Consider the following 18,646-nt stretch of genomic DNA (forward strand, 5'->3'; position numbering starts at 1 on the left):
TGTCTTACATCCTCATTCCGAGTGTTGGCAATCTGATCAATCTTTCTCCACTGATTTCTCCACTACTCTCACTGCCTGTCCCATCGAGAGGTCAGTCCACATTCTGATATTATCCACCCAGGCCATTTTGGGCCTTCCTTGTACACGGTTTCCTGGTGACTGGAGGCCGGAGTCCAGTGGCGCACCACAGGAATCTGTGATGGGTTTGTCATGGATATAAAACATCGGTGACTATGTGGTGGGGGGTTTAGGATCAGTACGTTTGGATGACACAAAGATTAGCCGGGTGGTTACTAGTGAGGTTGAGTGTGTTGGGTTATAGGAAGATATAGATGGGATGGTAAAAATGGTAAAAATTGGCAGATGGAATTTAACCTGGTAAAGTTCGAGATGATACACATTGGAAGGAGTAATATGACAAGTATTCAGTGAATGGCCTGACACTGGGAAGTTCCGAGAAACAAAGAGACTTTGACGTGTTTGTTTAGAGATGACTGAAGGCTGAAGGGCAGGTTAACAGGTTGGTGATAATGGGACACTTGCTTTTATCAGTCGAGGCGTAAATTACAAAAGCAGAGAGGTCAGAGTGGGGCTTTTCACAGTAATTTCATTGAAGCCTACTCGTGACCATAAGCGATTATTATTATTATTAGGTCATGTTGGAGTTGTATAGAACTTTGGTGAGGCCACAGCTGGAGTACTGTGAGCAATTGTGGTCGCCACATTATAGGAAGGATGTGATTGCACTGGAGAGGGTGCAGAGGTGATTCACAAGATGTTGCCTGGGATGGAACATTTAAGTTAGGAAGAGAGGTTGGATAGGCTTGGGGTGTTTTCGCTGGAGCAGAGAAGACTGAGAGGCAACTTGATCGCGTGCACAAGATTATGTGGGGCATGGACAGAGTGGATAGGGAATAGCTGTTCTCCTTAGTTGAAGGGTCAGTTATGAGAGGTCACAAGTTCAAAGCGAGGGGCAGGAGGTTTAGGGTGGATTTGAGGAAAAGCTTTTTTGCCCAGAGGGTGGTGACGGTCTGGAATGCACTGCCTGGGAGGGTGGGAGAGGCGGGTTGTGTCACATCCTTTAAAAAGTACCCTGTAAATTAAAATGGGAAAATGTGTCATTTGAACCATGGGAGTCCAGAAAAACTTGAGATTTTAAAAAGTAAAGGATAAGTCCCACAAAGGGATAACAGCAGCAGCTTGTTTGAAATACAGATAGCTTCATAGGCATTAAAGAACACAGCTAGGGACAACTCATCCTGTTTTTCAAGTTAAAAAGACATTCGATCAATTTAAATTCTTAAGTTATATAAAAGGGAACAGTATTTCACACTTCCTTAGAAGTGCATTATTTTACTGAACAGTTAAAAAAGGAACAGCCAGGATCTTAGGTTTAAATTGGGGGATAAATGTTAGGCATGAAACCTTGCTGATGCTAGTTAAAAATGAAACAACTGCTTTCCAGATAAAGAAACACACAAGGTGGAACGTTTATACCATAATTTTCACATTTTTGACGTTAAAACCTTTTTAGCAAATAACCAAGCCGGATAAGGTTAGAGTTACAGGGGGCGACCTGCCGCTGACACCAGCTGACCCTTAAAAGTGCAGAGGTGAACTGCCTCGATCAACACGAGTTCTTACCCAGTATCGAGACTGAAAAAACATCACTAGAGACAGATATCAGACAAGCTGCTGACGAAGCAACAAACAAATTTAGTACCTGCCAAAGAAATGCATTACACTTCCAGTGGCAGCCATGGAGGAGCAGGTCGCACATTTGATAGCTCCTGCCTGTAACAGACTTTTGGACCTTTTCCCCCTGTTTTTCTTTTGATTTTATGGGATAAATCAGTGAAAAGTGAGACAGTAAGGAGAAATCCTCCTCCGGTGTGTGGAGAATTGACCAGAAGTGGCCGCGTGAGACGACAAAGTCTTATAAGGGAGACGCAAGAAGAGCTGGTGACACGGGACAGCATGGCGGAGGGCAAGGGCCGCGGGGAGACGGCACAGTTATCGACGGAGCAGCTGGTGAAGTTTTTTGAGGATTGCTTCGCCAAGCTGAAGAAGGACACGCTGAACCCGATTAAGGCTTCGATTGATCAAGTGGTTCAGAATCAGGAAACCCACGGGAGAGCGATCCAGGAGGTGGAACAAAAGTTGTCCAAGCACGAGGAGTATATAACCGTGCTGGAAAGCAAGGTGGGGATGATGAACGACCACCAGAAAAGAATGCAGTAGAAGCTGGAGGACCTGGAGAATAGGTCCAGGAGGCTCAATCTCAGAATTGTTGGCTTTCCTGAAGGCAGTGAGGGATCAGATGTGACGGACATGTTGGAGAAGTTGATGGGAGCTGGGTCATTCCCTCGGACCCTGGAATAGGACAGAGCGCACAGAGCCCTCGCGAGGAAGCCCAGAGCGAACGAGCCGCTGAGGGCCATGGTGGTACGTTTTCACCGTTTCATGGAGAAGGAACACGTTTTGCGATGGGCCAAGAAAGAACGGAGCAGCAAGTGGGAGAACTGTGAGTTGCGCATCTATCAGAACCTGGGAGCGGATTTGGCTAGAGGCGAGCTGGGTTCAATCGGGCAAAAACGACCCTCTTTAAGAAGGGGGTGAAGTTAGGGATGCTGTACCCTGCCCGTCTGTGGGTCACACATAAGGAACGGGACTTCTACTTTGAAACGCCAGACGAAATATGAACCTTTATTAAAGAAATTAAGCTGGAGGCGAATTAAAAGACACTTAAGCCTTGGAGAAGAACTGTGGCAGCGATTTGTGGTGCTGGATTGTATAAATGTAAGTATCTCTATGTAAAATAATGGGCTGTGTGGATGGTTAAAGGTCATCTGTCTTGCAGGGACCTTGTTAGAGGGGGGGATGGGCTTTGAATTTAGTTCTGCTTTTTGGGTGACAATTTTTCTACAGTGACCGTTTCTTCACTGTTTTTTCTATTGTTTGTTTACTGGGGAATGTGATGCTTTTAAAATGTTTATTCATGTGAGGGGGGGGGGAGAGAGAGAGAGGAGAGTACAATAGGGAGACAGACTGCTAGGTGCCAGGGGCGGGAGCTATCGAGTCAGCATGGGTCAGCTGACTCTTAGAAACGCAGTGGGGGGTGAGCAGGTGTTAAGCAGGAGCTTGACTTGGAGCATTGGGTTTCTAGTGTTGTTGCTAGAGGGGAGGTGCTTTACTAACAGGGAGGAACTGTTACTAGGGGATAAATGGGAGGTCGGGAACGCGACAGCCCGAGTGGGGACTTGAGGAAGTGGAGAGCGCGAGCTCGAGGCTAGCCTAAAAAGGGTGATGGCTAGGGGGTGCGGGGAGGGGGGGGGGGAAAGGAGGCTGGAAGTCCCCCGTCCAGGCTGATCACATGGAACGTGAGAGGACTGAATGGGCCGGTCAAGAGGGCTCGCGTGTTTGCGCATTTGAGGGAACTGAAGGCGGACGTGGCAATGCTACAAGGAACACACTTAAAGGTTACAGACCAGATGAGATTGAGGAAGGGGTGGGTATGACAAGTGTTCCACTCAGGACTGGACTCAATGACCAGGGGGGTAGCGATCTTGATCAGCAAACGAGTGGCATTCAAGGCAGGAAGAATCGTGTCAGACAAGGGGGGTAGGTACATAATGGTGAGTGGGAAGCTGGAGGGGGTGCGAGTGGTACTTGTGAACATATATGCTCCGAATGGGACGACGTGGAAGTTATGAGGCGGGTGTTAGGTAAGATCCCAGATTTAGAGTCACATAACCTGATCATGGGATCAGTCATTGATCCGGAATTGGACCGGTCAAAATCCAGGACAGGGAGGAGGCCGGCTGCGGCAAAGGAATTAAAGGGTTTTATGGAACAAATGGGGGGAGTAGACCCATGGAGGTTTGGACGGCCGAGGACGAAGGAGTTTTCCTTTTTTCACATGGCCACAAGGTATACTCTCGCATCGACTTTTTTGTTCTGAGCAGGGCGCTAATACCGAAGGACATTGAGTATTCGGCAATTGCAGTGTCGGATCATGCCCCGCACTGGGTGGATCTACGGGTTAGTGTGGAGAGAGGGCAAACTGTGGAGACTGGATGTGGGGCTGCTAGCGGACAAAGCGATCTGTGGGCGGGTTAACAAGTCCATCCAGAACTACCTGGAAACAAATGATAAGGGGGAGGTCTCTGCAGCGACGGTCTGGGAAGCTTTGAAGGCAGTAGTCAGAGGGGAATTAATCTCGATACGGGCCCACAGAAAAAAGGCAGAACGGGCTGAGAGGGATAGATTAGTGGAGGAGATACTCCAGGTATACAGGAGATACTCGGAGGCCCCGGACGCGGGGCTACTGAAGGAGCGGCGGAGGTTGCAGGTAGAGTTTCGGTTGTTGACCATCGGGAAAGCAGTGGAACAGTTCAGGAAGGCAAGGGGGGCGATCTATGAGTACGGGCAAAAGGCAAGCAGAATGTTGGCACACCAGCTCAGGAAAAGAGAGGCGGCTAGGGAGATACGTAAAGTAAAGAGTAGACATGGTAATACTGTCCTAGACCCAGCGGGGGTGAACGAGGTGTTTAAGGACTTTTACAGTAAATTATATGAGTCGGAACCTCCGGTTGGGGTGGAGGGGATGAGGCAATTTCTGGATCAGTTGAGGGTCCCGAGGGTGCAGGAGGACCTGGTGGAGGGGCTGGGAGCCCCAATTGAGATTGAGGAAATAATCAAGAGGCTGGAGGGCATGCAGTCGGGCAAGGCCCCAGGGCCTGACGGCTACCCGGTGGAATTCTATGAGATGTTTTCAGAGATATTGAGCCTACTGCTGGTGAGGATATTTAACGAAGCAAGAGAGAAGGGAGTCCTCCCCCCAACAATGTTGCATCAATTAACCGTGCAACAGATTAACTTACTTACCTTGCAGGTCAGCTGTTGAGTTCGGGAGTGAGAGCTGGGACCTTAGAATCAGCGCGGGAATTTTGAAAAAGCGCGGGGGCTGCGAGGCAGAGGGGACCATTTAAAAGGTCGCTGTCTGTGGTGAGGTGAGTACAGATTAACTTACTTACCTTGCAGGTCAGCTGTTGAGTTCGGGAGTGAGAGCTGGGACCTTAGAATCAGCGCGGGAATTTTGAAAAAGCGCGGGGGCTGCGAGGCAGAGGGGACCATTTAAAAGGTCGCTGTCTGTGGTGAGGTGAGTACAGATTAACTTACTTACCTTGCAGGTCAGCTGTTGAGTTCGGGAGTGAGAGCTGGGACCTTAGAATCAGCGTGGGAATTTTGAAAAAGCGCGGGGGCTGCGAGGCAGAGGGGACCATTTAAAAGGTCGCTGTCTGTGGTGAGGTGAGTACAGATTAACTTACTTACCTTGCAGGTCAGCTGTTGAGTTCGGGAGTGAGAGCTGGGACCTTAGAATCAGCGCGGGAATTTTGAAAAAGCGCGGGGGCTGCGAGGCAGAGGGGACCATTTAAAAGGTCGCTGTCTGTGGTGAGGTGAGTACAGATTAACAACTTGCTTACCTTGCAGGCCAAGTCGATTTCAGCAGGAGCGGAGCAGGCTAGTCCATTTCAGCGGGGGCAGTGCGGAAGTGATTTCTGGGAGGTAAGTTTCTCCTTTAAATAAATTTTTTTTTAAATTCTAGTGTTTAAGGTGGGAACAGGAAGTCGACCCGCGGACTTCTGGGAAGACCCTCACCAATAAATTCTGGTGGAGAGGAAACCCGAGACACTACACGTGCAGTGTCTCCCACCCGCCCTCCTCCTCTAACCTAATAATAAAACCCTTTGGTGTGAGGTAAGTACCATATTTTATTATTGTTATTAATAATATTTTTTTTTTATATATAAAAAAAATTTAATTTAGTTGTTAGCCAGATCTTGGTAGAAAGTTAGAGGAATGGCAGGGAAGGGAGTGCAATGTTCCTCCTGCAGGATGTTTGAGGTGAGGGATGCCGTTAGTGTCCCTGCTGATTTTACCTGCAGGAAGTGCTGCCATCTCCAGCTCCTCCAAGACCGAGTTAGGGAACTGGAGCTGGAGTTGGAAGAACTTCGGATCATTCGGGAGGCAGAGGGGGTCATAGATAGCAGCTTCAGGGAATTAGTTACACCAAAGATTGGAGATAGATGGGTAACTGTAAGAGGGACGGGGAAAAAACAGTCAGTGCAGGGATCCCCTGCGGTCGTTCCCCTGAGAAACAAGTATACCGCTTTGGATACTTGTGGGGGGGACGACTTACCAGGGGTAAGCCATGGGGTACGGGCCTCTGGCACGGAGTCTGACCCTGTTGCTCAGAAGGGAAGGGGGGAGAGGAGCAGAGCATTAGTAATTGGGGACTCTATAGTCAGGGGCACAGATAGGAGATTTTGTGGGAGCGTGAGAGACTCACGTTTGGTATGTTGCCTCCCAGGTGCAAGGGTACGTGATGTCTCGGATCGTGTTTTCCGGGTCCTTAAGGGGGAGGGGGAGCAGCCCCAAGTCGTGGTCCACATTGGCACTAATGACATAGGTAGGAAAGGGGACAAGGATGTCAGGCAGGCTTTCAGGGAGCTAGGATGGAAGCTCAGAACTAGAACAAACAGAGTTGTTATCTCTGGGTTGTTGCCCGTGCCACGTGATAGTGAGATGAGGAATAGGGAGAGAGAGCAATTAAACACGTGGCTACAGGGATGGTGCAGGCAGGAGGGATTCAGATTTCTGGATAACTGGGGCTCTTTCTGGGGAAGGTGGGACCTCTACAGACAGGATGGTCTACATCTGAACCTGAGGGGCACAAATATCCTGGGGGGGAGATTTGTTAGTGCTCTTTGGGGGGGGGGGGTTAAACTAATGCAGCAGGGGCATGGGAACCTGGATTGTAGTTTTAGGGTAAGGGAGAATGAGAGTATAGAGGTCAGGAGCTCAGATTTGACGTCGCAGGAGGGGGCCAGTGTTCAGGTAGGTGATTTGAAGTGTGTCTACTTCAATGCCAGGAGTATACGAAATAAGGTAGGGGAACTGGCAGCATGGGTTGGTACCTGGGACTTCGATGTTGTGGCCATTTTGGAGACATGGATAGAGCAGGGACAGGAATGGATGTTGCAGGTTCCGGGGTTTAGGTGTTTTAGTAAGCTCAGAGAAGGAGGCAAAAGAGGGGGAGGTGTGGCGCTGCTAGTCAAGAGCAGTATTACGGTGGCGGAGAGGATGCTAGATGGGGACTCATCTTCCGAGGTAGTATGGGCTGAGGTTAGAAACAGGAAAGGAGAGGTCACCCTGTTGGGAGTTTTCTATAGGCCTCCAAATAGTTCTAGGGATGTAGAGGAAAGGATGGCGAGGATGATCCTGGATAAGAGCGAAAGTAATAGGGTAGTTATTATGGGAGACTTTAACTTTCCAAATATTGACTGGAAAAGATATAGTTCGAGTACATTAGATGGGTCGTTTTTTGTACAGTGTGTGCAGGAGGGTTTCCTGACACAGTTTGTTGACAGGCCAACAAGAGGCGAGGCCACATTGGATTTGGTTTTGGGTAATGAACCAGGCCAGGTGTTGGATTTGGAGGTAGGTGAGCACTTTGGGGACAGTGACCACAATTCGGTGACGTTTACGTTAAGGATGGAAAGGGATAAGTATACACCGCAGGGCAAGAGTTATAGCTGGGGGAAGGGAAATTATGATGCCATTAGACGTGACTTGGGGGGGGGGATAAGGTGGAGAAGTAGGCTGCAAGTTTTGGACACACTGGATAAGTGGAGCTTGTTCAAGGGTCAGCTACTGCGTGTTCTTGATAAGTATGTACCGGTCAGGCAGGGAGGAAGGTGCCGAGCGAGGGAACTGTGGTTTACCAAAGAAGTGGAATCTCTTGTTAAGAGGAAGAAGGAGGCCTATGTGAAGATGAGGTGTGAAGTTTCAGTTGGGGCGATGGATAGTTACAAGGTAGCGAGGAAGGATCTAAAGAGAGAGCTAAGACGAGCAAGGAGGGGACATGAGAAGTATTTGGCAGGAAGGATCAAGGAAAACCCAAAAGCTTTCTATAGGTATGTCAGGAATAAGCGAATGACTAGGGACAGAGTAGGACCAGTCAAGGACAGGGATGGGAAGTTGTGTGTAGAGTCTGAAGAGATAGGCGAGATACTAAATGAATATTTTTCGTCAGTATTCACTCAGGAAAAAGATAATGTTGTGGAGGAGAACGCTGAGCTCCAGGTAAATAGATTAGATGGCATTGAGGTACGGAGGGAAGAGGTGTTGGCAATTCTGGACAGGCTGAAAATAGATAAGTCCCCGGGACCTGATGGGATTTATCCTAGGATTCTCTGGGAGGCCAGGGAAGAGATTGCTGGACCATTGGCTTTGATTTTTATGTCATCATTGGATACAGGAATAGTGCCAGAGGACTGGAGGATAGCAAATGTGGTCCCTTTGTTCAAAAAGGGGAGCAGAGACAACCCCGGCAACTATAGACCGGTGAGCCTCACGTCTGTAGTGGGTAAAGTCTTGGAGGGGATTATAAGAGACAAGATTTATAATCATCTAGATAGGAATAATATGATCAGGGATAGTCAGCATGGCTTTGTGAAGGGTAGGTCATGCCTCACAAACCTTATCGAGTTCTTTGAGAAGGTGACTGAACAGGTAGACGAGGGTAGAGCAGTTGATGTGGTGTATATGGATTTCAGCAAAGCGTTTGATAAGATTCCCCACGGTAGGCTATTGCAGAAAATACGGAGGCTGGGGATTGAGGGTGATTTAGAGATGTGGATCAGAAATTGGCTAGCTGAAAGAAGACAGAGGGTGGTGGTTGATGGGAAATGTTCAGAATGGAGTTCTGTCACAAGTGGAGTACCACAAGGATCTGTTCTGGGGCCGTTGCTGTTTGTCATTTTTATCAATGACCTAGAGGAAGGCGCAGAAGGGTGGGTGAGTAAATTTGCAGACGATACTAAAGTCGGTGGTGTTGTCGACAGTGTGGAAGGAAGTAGCAGGTTACAGAGGGATATAGATAAGCTGCAGTGCTGGGCTGAGAGGTGGCAAATGGAGTTTAATGTAGAGAAGTGTGAGGTGATTCACTTTGGAAGGAAAAACAGGAATGTGGAATATTTGGCTAATGGAAAAGTTCTTGAAAGTGTGGATGAGCAGAGGGATCTAGGTGTCCATGTACATAGATCCCTGAAATTTGCCACCCAGGTTGATAGGGTGGTGAAGAAGGCCTATGGAGTGTTGGCCTTTATTGGTAGAGGGATTGAGTTCCGGAGTCAGGAGGTCATGTTGCAGCTGTCCAGAACTCTGGTACAGCCGCATTTGGAGTATTGCGTACAGTTCTGGTCACCGCATTATAGGAAGGACGTGGAGGCTTTGGAACGGGTGCAGAGGAGATTTACCAGGATGTTGCCTGGTATGGAGGGAAAATCTTATGAGGAAAGGCTGATGGACTTGAGGTTGTTTTCGTTAGAGAGAAGAAGGTTAAGAGGAGACTTAATAGAGGCATACAAAATGATCAGAGGGATAGATAGGGTGGACAGTGAGAGCCTTCTCCCGCGGATGGAAATGGCTAGCACGAGGGGACATAGCCTTAAACTGAGGGGTAATAGATATAGGACAGAGGTCAGGGGTAGGTTCTTTACGCAAAGAGTAGTGAGGCCGTGGAATGCCCTACCTGCTACAGTAGTGAACTCGCCAACATTGAGGGCATTTAAAAGTTTATTGGATAAACATATGGATGATAATGGTATAGTGTAGGTTAGATGGCTTTTGTTTCGGTGCAACATCGTGGGCCGAAGGGCCTGTACTGCGCTGTATTGTTCTATGTTCTATGTTCTAATTTCATTGATCCTGAAACAGGAGAAAGATCCAGACCAATGCGGGTCTTAGAATTTCATAGAATTTACAGTGCAGAAGGAGGCCATTCAGCCCATCGAGTCTGCACCGGCTCTTTGAAAGAGCATCCTACCCAAGGTCAACACTTCCACCCTATCCCCATAACCCAGTAACCCCACCCAACACTCAGGGCAATTTTGGACACTGAGGGCAATTTATCATGGCTAATCCACCTAACCTGCACATCTTTGGACTGTGGGAGGAAACTGGAGCACCCGGAGGAAACCCACGCACACATGGGGAGGACGTGCAGATTCCGCACAGACAGCGACCCAAGCCGGAATCGAACCTAGGACCCTGGAGCTGTGAAGCAATTGTGCTATCCACAATGCTACCGTGCTGCCCATACAGGCCGATTTCTCTACTGAATGTGGATGCCAAACTGCTGGCTAACATACTGGCCACAAGGATAGGGGACTGTGTCTCGGGGGTGATAGGGGAAAACCAGATACGTTAAGGGCAGGCAACCCAAAGCCAATGTTCGCAGGCTTCTAAATGTTATGATGCCCTCAGAAGGAGAGGAGGCGGAGGTGGAGGTAGCGATGAATGCGGAGAAGGCTTTTGCTCGGGTGGAGTGGAATTACCTGTGGGAGGCGCTGGGAAGGTTTGGGTTCGGTGAGGGCTTTATTAACTGGGTGCGGTTGCTCTATGAGGCACCAGTAGCGAGAGTGCGTACGAACCGGCTGAGGTCGCGGTATTTTGAACTACACCAAGGGACGAGGCAAGGGTGCCCCCTCTCCTTGTTACTGTTTGCTCTGGCCATAGAGCCATTGGCCATGGCGTTAAGAGCCTCGAGGAACTGCAAAGGGTTGGTTCGGGAGGGCGGGAGGGCGGGGGGGGGGGGGGGGGCACCGGGTCTTGCTCTATGCAGATGACCTGCTCTTGTAAATTTCGGACCCGTTGGAGGGGATGGGGAAAGTAATGCAAATCTTAGGGGAATTTAGCAATTTTTTTGGGTATAAATTGAACATGGGGAAAAGCAAGTTGTTTGCGATCCAGGCAAGAGGACAGAAGAGACTGGGAGAGCTGCCGCTTAGAATGGTAGGGAAGAGCTTTCGATATCTGGGAATCCAGGTGGCCCGGAAATGGGAGACACTGCACAAATTAAACCTATCCCGGTTGGTAGAACAAATGGAAGGGGACTTTAAGAGATGGGACATGCTCCCGCTATCCCTGGCGGGGTGGGTACAGACCATGAAACTGACGGTCCTCCCCAGATTTCTGTTTGTCTTTCAGTGCCTCCCCACCTTCATCCCTAAGGCCTTTTTCAAGCGGGTGAATAAGATTATTTAGGGCTTTGTGTGGGCGAGTAAAACCCCGCGAGTGAATAAAGTGTTGCTGGAACACAGTCGGGGGGAGGGTGGGTTGGCGCTGCCGAACTTCTGCAATTACTACTGGGTGGCTAATATTGCCATGATTAGGAAGTGGGTAGTGGGGGAGGGGTCGGCATGAGTGCGGATGGAAGCGGCGTCATGCAAAGCCACCAGTTTGGGAGCATTGGTAACGGTACCTCTGCCATTCCCGCCGGCCCGATACTCCACAAGTCCGGTGGTAGTGGCAGCTCTGAGGATCTGGGGGCAATGGAGGAGATATAAGAGAGTGGAGGGAGCATCGATTTGGACCCCGATTTGTAATAACCACAGGTTTGTACCGGTTAGGCTTGATGGCGGGTTCCGGAGTTGGCAGAGGGCAGCAATTGGAAGGATGGGGGATCTATTTATAGACGGGAGCTTTCCCAGCTTGAAAGCTTTGGAGGATACATTTAAATTTCCAGCAGGGAATGGTTTTAGGTATTTGCAGGTGTGAGACTTCCTGAGAAAACAGGTGCTGGCCTTTCCGCTGTTATCGCCACAGGGGATACAGGACAGAGTAGTTTCCAGTACCTGGGTGGGAGAGGGGAAGGTATCGGATATTTACCAGGAGCTTTTGGAGGCAGAGGAAACTCCGGTGGAGGAGCTTAAGGGAAAGTGGAAGGGCGAGCTAGGAGGAGAGATGGAGGCGGGGCTATGGGCGGATGCCCTAAGCAGGGTTAATACCTCCTCATCATGCGCCAGGCTTAGCCTGATACAATTTAAGGTAGTCCACCGCGCACCCATGACAGCGGTTATGATGAGTAAGTTTTTCGAGGTAGCGGATAGGTGTGCGAGGTGCGCGGGAAGCCCAGCAAATCATGTCCACATGTTTTGGGCATGCCCGAAGCTTAGAGGGTTTTGGCAGGATTTTGCGAAGGCAATGTCCACGGTGCGAAAAACACGGGTGGTGCCCATTCTGGAGATAGCGATCTGTGGAGTGTCGGAAGATCCGGGGGTTCAGGGGGCAAAAGAGGCCAACGTCTTGGCCTTTGCTTCCCTGGTAGCCCAGAGACGGATCTTGTTAATGTGGAGGGACTCGAAGCTCCCGCGTGTAGAGACCTGGGTTAGTGACATGGACGGGTTTCTCAGTCTCGAGAAAATAAAGTTTTCCTTAAGAAGGTCAATGTTAGGGTTCTCCCGGAAGTGGCAGCCGTTCAGCGACTTTCTCGGGGAAAATTAAAATGTCAGCAGATGCAGTATTCCAAGGGGGTGGGGGTTGACGGATTGTTGTTGTATGGTTGAGGTGTGTGAAGATTGGGCTGGGGGCGGGGGGGGGGGGGAATTGTTTATTTTACCATGTTAATGTCATTGTTTATGTTCCTGTTATAACAATTTTCAAATACCTGAATAAAATATTTTTTTTTAAACAAAAAACAAATGCATTACCTGTCAAGCAGAATAAGATGGTTCAAAGACTGGGAGCTCGCATTAGCTACAGTCGGCAAGGGACAGTTACATTTCAATAAAGGTCATATAGAAACTAAGGCTGCGCAAAGGGCTACATAAACCCTAATAATTCAGCAGCCAGCAGAGTCAGCTCTCACAGCTGCCCTCGGTACATGGAACGGATAGAACACAGAAACCGAGCAGCACAGCAAATCCATCAGGAGAAAACCAAAAGTTAAAGAAGAAAGATTGCCAAGGCAGACCTGAAGGTCTAACAACTGACCCGGAGGATCCAAAGAAAAGATCTTTTTTACCTTTCTGTAAAAAGTGATTTTATCTTTTAAAAGAAAAAATAATAATAAACTAACTCAAAAGTTGTAACCTGAAACAGTGGTTATTACTTAAAAAAAATATATATATATTTTTATTAAGAATTTTTCAACAATATTTTCCACCTTACAAACAAACCCACCCCCCGCCCCCCCGTAACAAAGAAAAGAAAGAGATCCGCAAGATGGTCTAGGAACGGTTGCCACCGCCTGTAGAAACCCTGCGCAGACCCTCTCAAGGCAAACTTTATCCTTTCCAACTTGATAAACCCAGCCATATCATTTATCCAGGCCTCTACGCTGGAGGGCTTCGCCTCCTTCCACAATCGCAAGATCCTTCGCCGGGCTACTAGGGATGCAAAGGCCAGAATGCCGGCCTCTTTCGCCTCCTGCACTCCTGACTCGTCCACTACTCCAAATAGTGCTAGCCCCCAGCTTGGCTTGACCCGAACTTTCACCACCTGAGATACTGTTCCCGCAACTCCCCTCCAGAACCCCTCCAGTGCCGGGCATGGCCAAAACATATGGACATGGTTCACCGGACTTCCTGAGCACCTCCGGCATCTGTCCTCCACCTCTAAGAACCTACTCAGCCTCGCCACCGTCATATGCGCTCTGTGAACTACCTTAAATTGTATCAGGCTAAGCCTGGCACACGAGGAAGAGGAATTAACCCTACTTAGGGCATCAGCCCATAGCCCCTCCCCAACTCCTCCTCCCATTTACCCTTCAGCTCCTCTACCAAAGCCTCCCCCACTTCTTTCATCTCCTGGTATATCGCCGACACCTTGCCCTCTGCGACCCATACTCCCGAAATCACCCTATCTTGAATCCCCTGTGCTGGGAGTAGGGGAAATTCCCTCACCTGCCGCCTCACAAACGCCCTCACTTGCATTTACCTGAAAGCGTTTCCCGGGGGGTAACCCAAACTTCTCCTCCAGCGCCCCTAAGCTCGCAAATGTCCCGTCAATGAACAGGTCCCCCATTCTTCTAATCCCTGCCCGATGCCAGCTCTGAAACCCCCCGTCCATCCTTCCTGGGACAAACCGATGGTTGTCTCTGATCGGGGACCACACCGAGGCTCCCGTCGCACCCCTGTGTCGTCTCCACTGCCCCCAGATCTTTAGCGTTGCCGCCACCACCGGGCTCGTGGTGTACCTTGTCGGCGAGATCAGCAGCGGTGCCATCACCAGCGCCCCCAGGCTCATTCCTTTGCAGGACGCCATCTCCAACCTCTTCCACGCCGCCCCCTCTCCCTCCATCACCCACTTACGGATCATTGCCACGTTGGCTGCCCAATAATAACCACCCAAGTTGAGCAACGCCAACCCTCCTCTATCTCTGCTATGCTCCAAGAACCCCCTCCTTACCTTCGGGGTCTTGCTCGCCCACACAAATCCCGTAATGCTCCTGCTTACCCTCTTAAAAAAGGCCTTGGTAATCACAATTGGGAGGCATTGGAATACAAAAAGAAACCTCGGGAGGACCACCATTTTAACCGACTGTACCCTACCCACCAGCGAGAGTGGCTACATGTCCCACCTTTTAAAATCCTCCTCCATCTGTTCCACCAACCGCGTCAAATTAAGTTTGTGCAGTGCCCTCCAGCTCCTAGCTACCTGAATCCCCAAGTATCGAAAGCTCCTTTCCGTCCTCCTCAACGGTAGGTCGTCTATCCCTCTTCCCTGGTTCGCTGGATGGATCACAAAGAGCTCACTCTTTCCCACATTGAGCTTATAGCCCGAAAAGTCTCGAAACTCCCGTAGGATCTGCATTACCTCAACCATCCCCTCCACTGGATCCGTCACATACAGCAACAGGTCGTCTGCATACAGCGACACTCGATGTTCCTCTCCCCCTCGAACCACCCCCTTCCATTTTCCCGACTCCCTTGACGCCATGGCCAAAGGTTCAATTGCTAATGTGAACAGCAGAGGGGACAGGGGGCACCCCTGCCTCGTCCGTCGATACAGCCGGAAATACTCCGACCTCCGCCGGTTCGTGACCACACTCATCACCGCGGCTTTATACAGGAGCTTAACCCAACTAATAAACCCTCCCCCGAACCCAAACCTCCTCAACACTTCCCAGAGATACTCCCACTCTACCCGATCAAAGGCCTTCTCCACGTCCATGGCTGTCACTATCTCCGCTTCTCCCTCCACCGATGGCATCATTATCACATTTAGGAGCCTTCGCACATTAGTGTTTAACTGTCTACCCTTTACGAATCCTGTCTGGTCCTCGTGAATCACCCCTGGGACACAGTCCTCAAGGCCAACCTTTTTGCCAGCAACTTAGCATGTACGTTAAGGAGCGAGATCGGTCTATACAACCCACATTGCAGTGGGTCCTTATCCCGCTTCAAAATCAAAGAAATCGTCGCCTCCGACATTGTCGGGGGCAGGGTCCCCCCCTCCCTGGCTTCATTGAAGGTCCTTACCAGCAACAGGGCTAACAGGTCTACATACTTCCTATAAAACTCCACCGGGAACCCATCCGGCCCCAGGGCCTTCCCTGCCTGCATGCTCCCCAGTCCTTTAACCAGCTCCTCCACCCCAATTGGCGCCCCCAAACCAGCCACCTCCTGCTCCTCTACCCTTGGGAACCTCAATTGGTCCAAGAATCGCCGCATCCCCTCTTTTCCCCCTGGGGCTGGGACCTATACAGCTCCTCGTAAAAGGCCTTAAACGCCTCAGTCACTTTCCCCGCTCTCCGCACCGTAGTTCCCCTGCCATCTTTGATTCCACCTATTTCCCTCGCTGCCATCCTCTTACGGAGCTGATGTGCCAGCATCCGACTCGCCTTCTCCCCATATTCATATATCGCCCCCTGTGCCTTCCTCCACTCTGCCTCTGCCTTCCCTGTGGTCAACAGGTCAAACTCTGTTTGGAGACTTCGTCTCTCCCTGAGCAGTCCCTCATCTGGAGCCTCTGCATAGCTCCTGTCCACCCTTAAAATCTCCCCCACTAACCTCTCCCTTTCCCTGCCCTCTCTCTTCACCCTGTGAGCCCTGATGGAGATGAACTCTCCCCTGACCACCGCCTTCAGCGCCTCCCATACTACTCCCACCTACACCTCCCCATTGTCGTTGGCCTCCAGATACCTTTCGATACACCCCCGCACCCTCCCTCGTCTGCCAGCAGTCCCACATCCAACCTCCACAGCGGGCGTTGGTCCCTCTCCTCCCCCAGCTCTAGCTCCACCCAATGCGGAGCATGGTCTGAAATGGCTCTGGCCGAATACTCCGTTCCCTCCACTTTCGGGATCAATGCCCTGCCCAGAACAAAAAAATCTATCCGGGAGTAGGCCTTATGGACGTGGGAGAAAAAAGAAAATTCTCTGGCCAAAGGCCTGGCAAATCTCCACGGATCTACTCCCCCCTTCTGGTCCATGAACCCCCTAAGCACCCCATCCTAGATCTAGAGCGATGTAATGCTGGCTCCAGCACCGTATTAAAATCCCCCCCCCCCCCCACCCCATTATCAAGCTCCCTACCTCCAGGTCTGGAATACGCCCCAACATCCGTTTCATGAATCCAGCATCGTCCCAGTTCGGGGCATATACATTCACCAGTACCACCTCCGTCCCCTGCAACCTACCACTCACCATCACGTATCGGCCTCCCTTGTCCGCTACTATGTTCTTGGCCTCAACCGACACCCGCTTTCCAACCAGTATTGCCACCCCTCTATTTTTCTCATCCAGCCCCGAATGGAACACCTGTCCTACCCATCTCTTCCTTAACCTGACCTGATCTGCCACCTTCAGATGTGTCTCCTGAAGCATGACCACGTCTGCCTTCAGTCCCTTTAGGTGCGCGAACACTCGGGCCCACTTAACCGGCCCATTTAGGCCTCTCACATTCCACGTGATCAGCCGGATTGGGGGGTTAACCCCCCCCCCACTAGCCATCACCTATCTTAGGCCAGTCCCGTGCTCGCGCCTCCCGCACCCTCCAGTCTCCCAGGCGGGGAACCCCCGTCCCGACCACCTCTTCCATTTTCAGTTCCCCCTCGGACAGTGCAGCAGCAACCCTAAAGAAAACACTCCCCCCCCCCCCCACTAGATCTACATCTAGCTCTTTTGCTCCCCCCATATTACTTCCGTGAGTCAGCTGACTTCTGCTGACCCCGGCTTCCCCCGCCTTCCCGTTGATCTCCCCTGTGTGCGAGTCTCTCCTCCTCCTTACCTTCCTCCATCCCCCCCCCCCCCGCTTTTGGCGCGGAAAAAAGCCTGCGCTTTCCTGAATCATCCCTGCCCCCTGTGGCTCCGCTCCTGTTGCGGCCCTTATCCCAGTTCCCTCATCCCCGAGTCTCACCTCCCTCCAGCACTGACGCCCACATTCCCCATCATCATCATCTCGTCTACAGAAAAGAAAAAAGGAATTTTAACCAGAACTCCAGCCACATCCCCATCCATCATCCCACCCATGAAGTATTCTTTGCGCATATTTACAACCCCATATACAACCGACATCTCCCCCCGCAACCACATCCCCTCAGTTCGAGTCCAGTTTTTCCGTCTGAATAAAGGTCCAAGGCTCTTCTGGCATTTCAAAATAATGGTGTCGGTCCTGATAAGTGACCCACAGTCGCGCAGGCCGAACCTGACTCTTTTTTTATGCAGCACCGCCATGGCCTGGTTGAAGCCAGCTCTCCTCCTTGCCACCTCCGCGCTCCAATCCTGGTAAACTCGGATCACCGGGTTCTCCCATCTACTGCTCCGCCCCTTCTTGGCCCATCTCAGCACACTTTCTTTGTCCGCGAAGCGATGGAACCTTGCCACTATCGCCCTTGGCGGCTTAGCAGCCTTGGGTCTCCTCACCAGGACCCGGTGGGCCCCTTCCAGCTCCAGGAGGCTCGGAGAGGCCTCCGCCCCCATCAGCGAATGGAGCATCATACTCACGTATGCCCCGGCATCAGCTCCCTCCACTCCTTCGGGAAGACCCAGAATCCGGAGGTTCTTCCTCCTCGACCTGTTCTCCAGGACCTCAATTCTCTCGGCCCACCTCCTGTGCACCGCCTCGTGCACCTCCATTTTTACCGCCAGGCCCAGGATCTCGTCCTCGTTGGTATTCACTTCATCATTCACCTCACGAAGCTCTACCGCCTGGGTCTTCTGGGTCTCCCTCAGCCCCTCGATCGCCAACAGCATTGGCGCCAGCGCCTCCTTTTTCAGCTCCTCCACACATCGCTTGAGGAACTCCTGCTGGTCTGGTCCCCACACTGCTCGCTCTCCACCATCTTGCTTTTTTCCCCTCGTTTTGGTCTCTGCTCCAGGGCCTCTTTTCTCGTCGTCCACCGCTGATCTCTGCCATATATTGTAAGGGGGCCCTTACTGCACCTTCCCACACGGGATTGATTCAAAAGAAAGCTCCGTTGGGGCTCCTCTGGAGAGCCCGAAAGTCCATTGTCGTGGGAGCTGCCGAAACGTGCGGCTTAGCTCCGCATCGCCGCAACCGGAAGTCCACAGTGGTTATTACAAAGTCTACTTTACTTACTTAGCAACGCGGGACCCAGGATCGAAGCTACTAAGTGGGAAGTAGATCAAATCTTCTATGAAGATATGGGTTATACCAGGGGATAAGTTGAAACACTAGTTTGACCCGAATAACACCCACCTAAGTCTGCATAGGAGTCGGAGTGAGAATCCCTGTTCACCATTTAGAATGCCTGATTGACCCTTTTTGGTCCAGGGGGAATTCTAATAGTGGTGAGGTTTTTTTTTACTTCATAACCCAGAACTCAAGTTCTGCAA

General features: G+C 50.7%; 1 protein-coding gene across 3 annotated transcripts in view; it reads right to left on the reverse strand.

Annotated features, from left to right (window-relative positions):
* LOC140421423 (uncharacterized) overlaps window positions 1-18,646 on the reverse strand; it is a 307,993-nt gene that overhangs the window by 522 nt on the left and 288,825 nt on the right. The window lies entirely within an intron of this gene.

This window comes from Scyliorhinus torazame, chromosome 5 (genome assembly GCF_047496885.1).
Source record: "Scyliorhinus torazame isolate Kashiwa2021f chromosome 5, sScyTor2.1, whole genome shotgun sequence".
Lineage (NCBI taxonomy): Eukaryota > Metazoa > Chordata > Chondrichthyes > Carcharhiniformes > Scyliorhinidae > Scyliorhinus > Scyliorhinus torazame.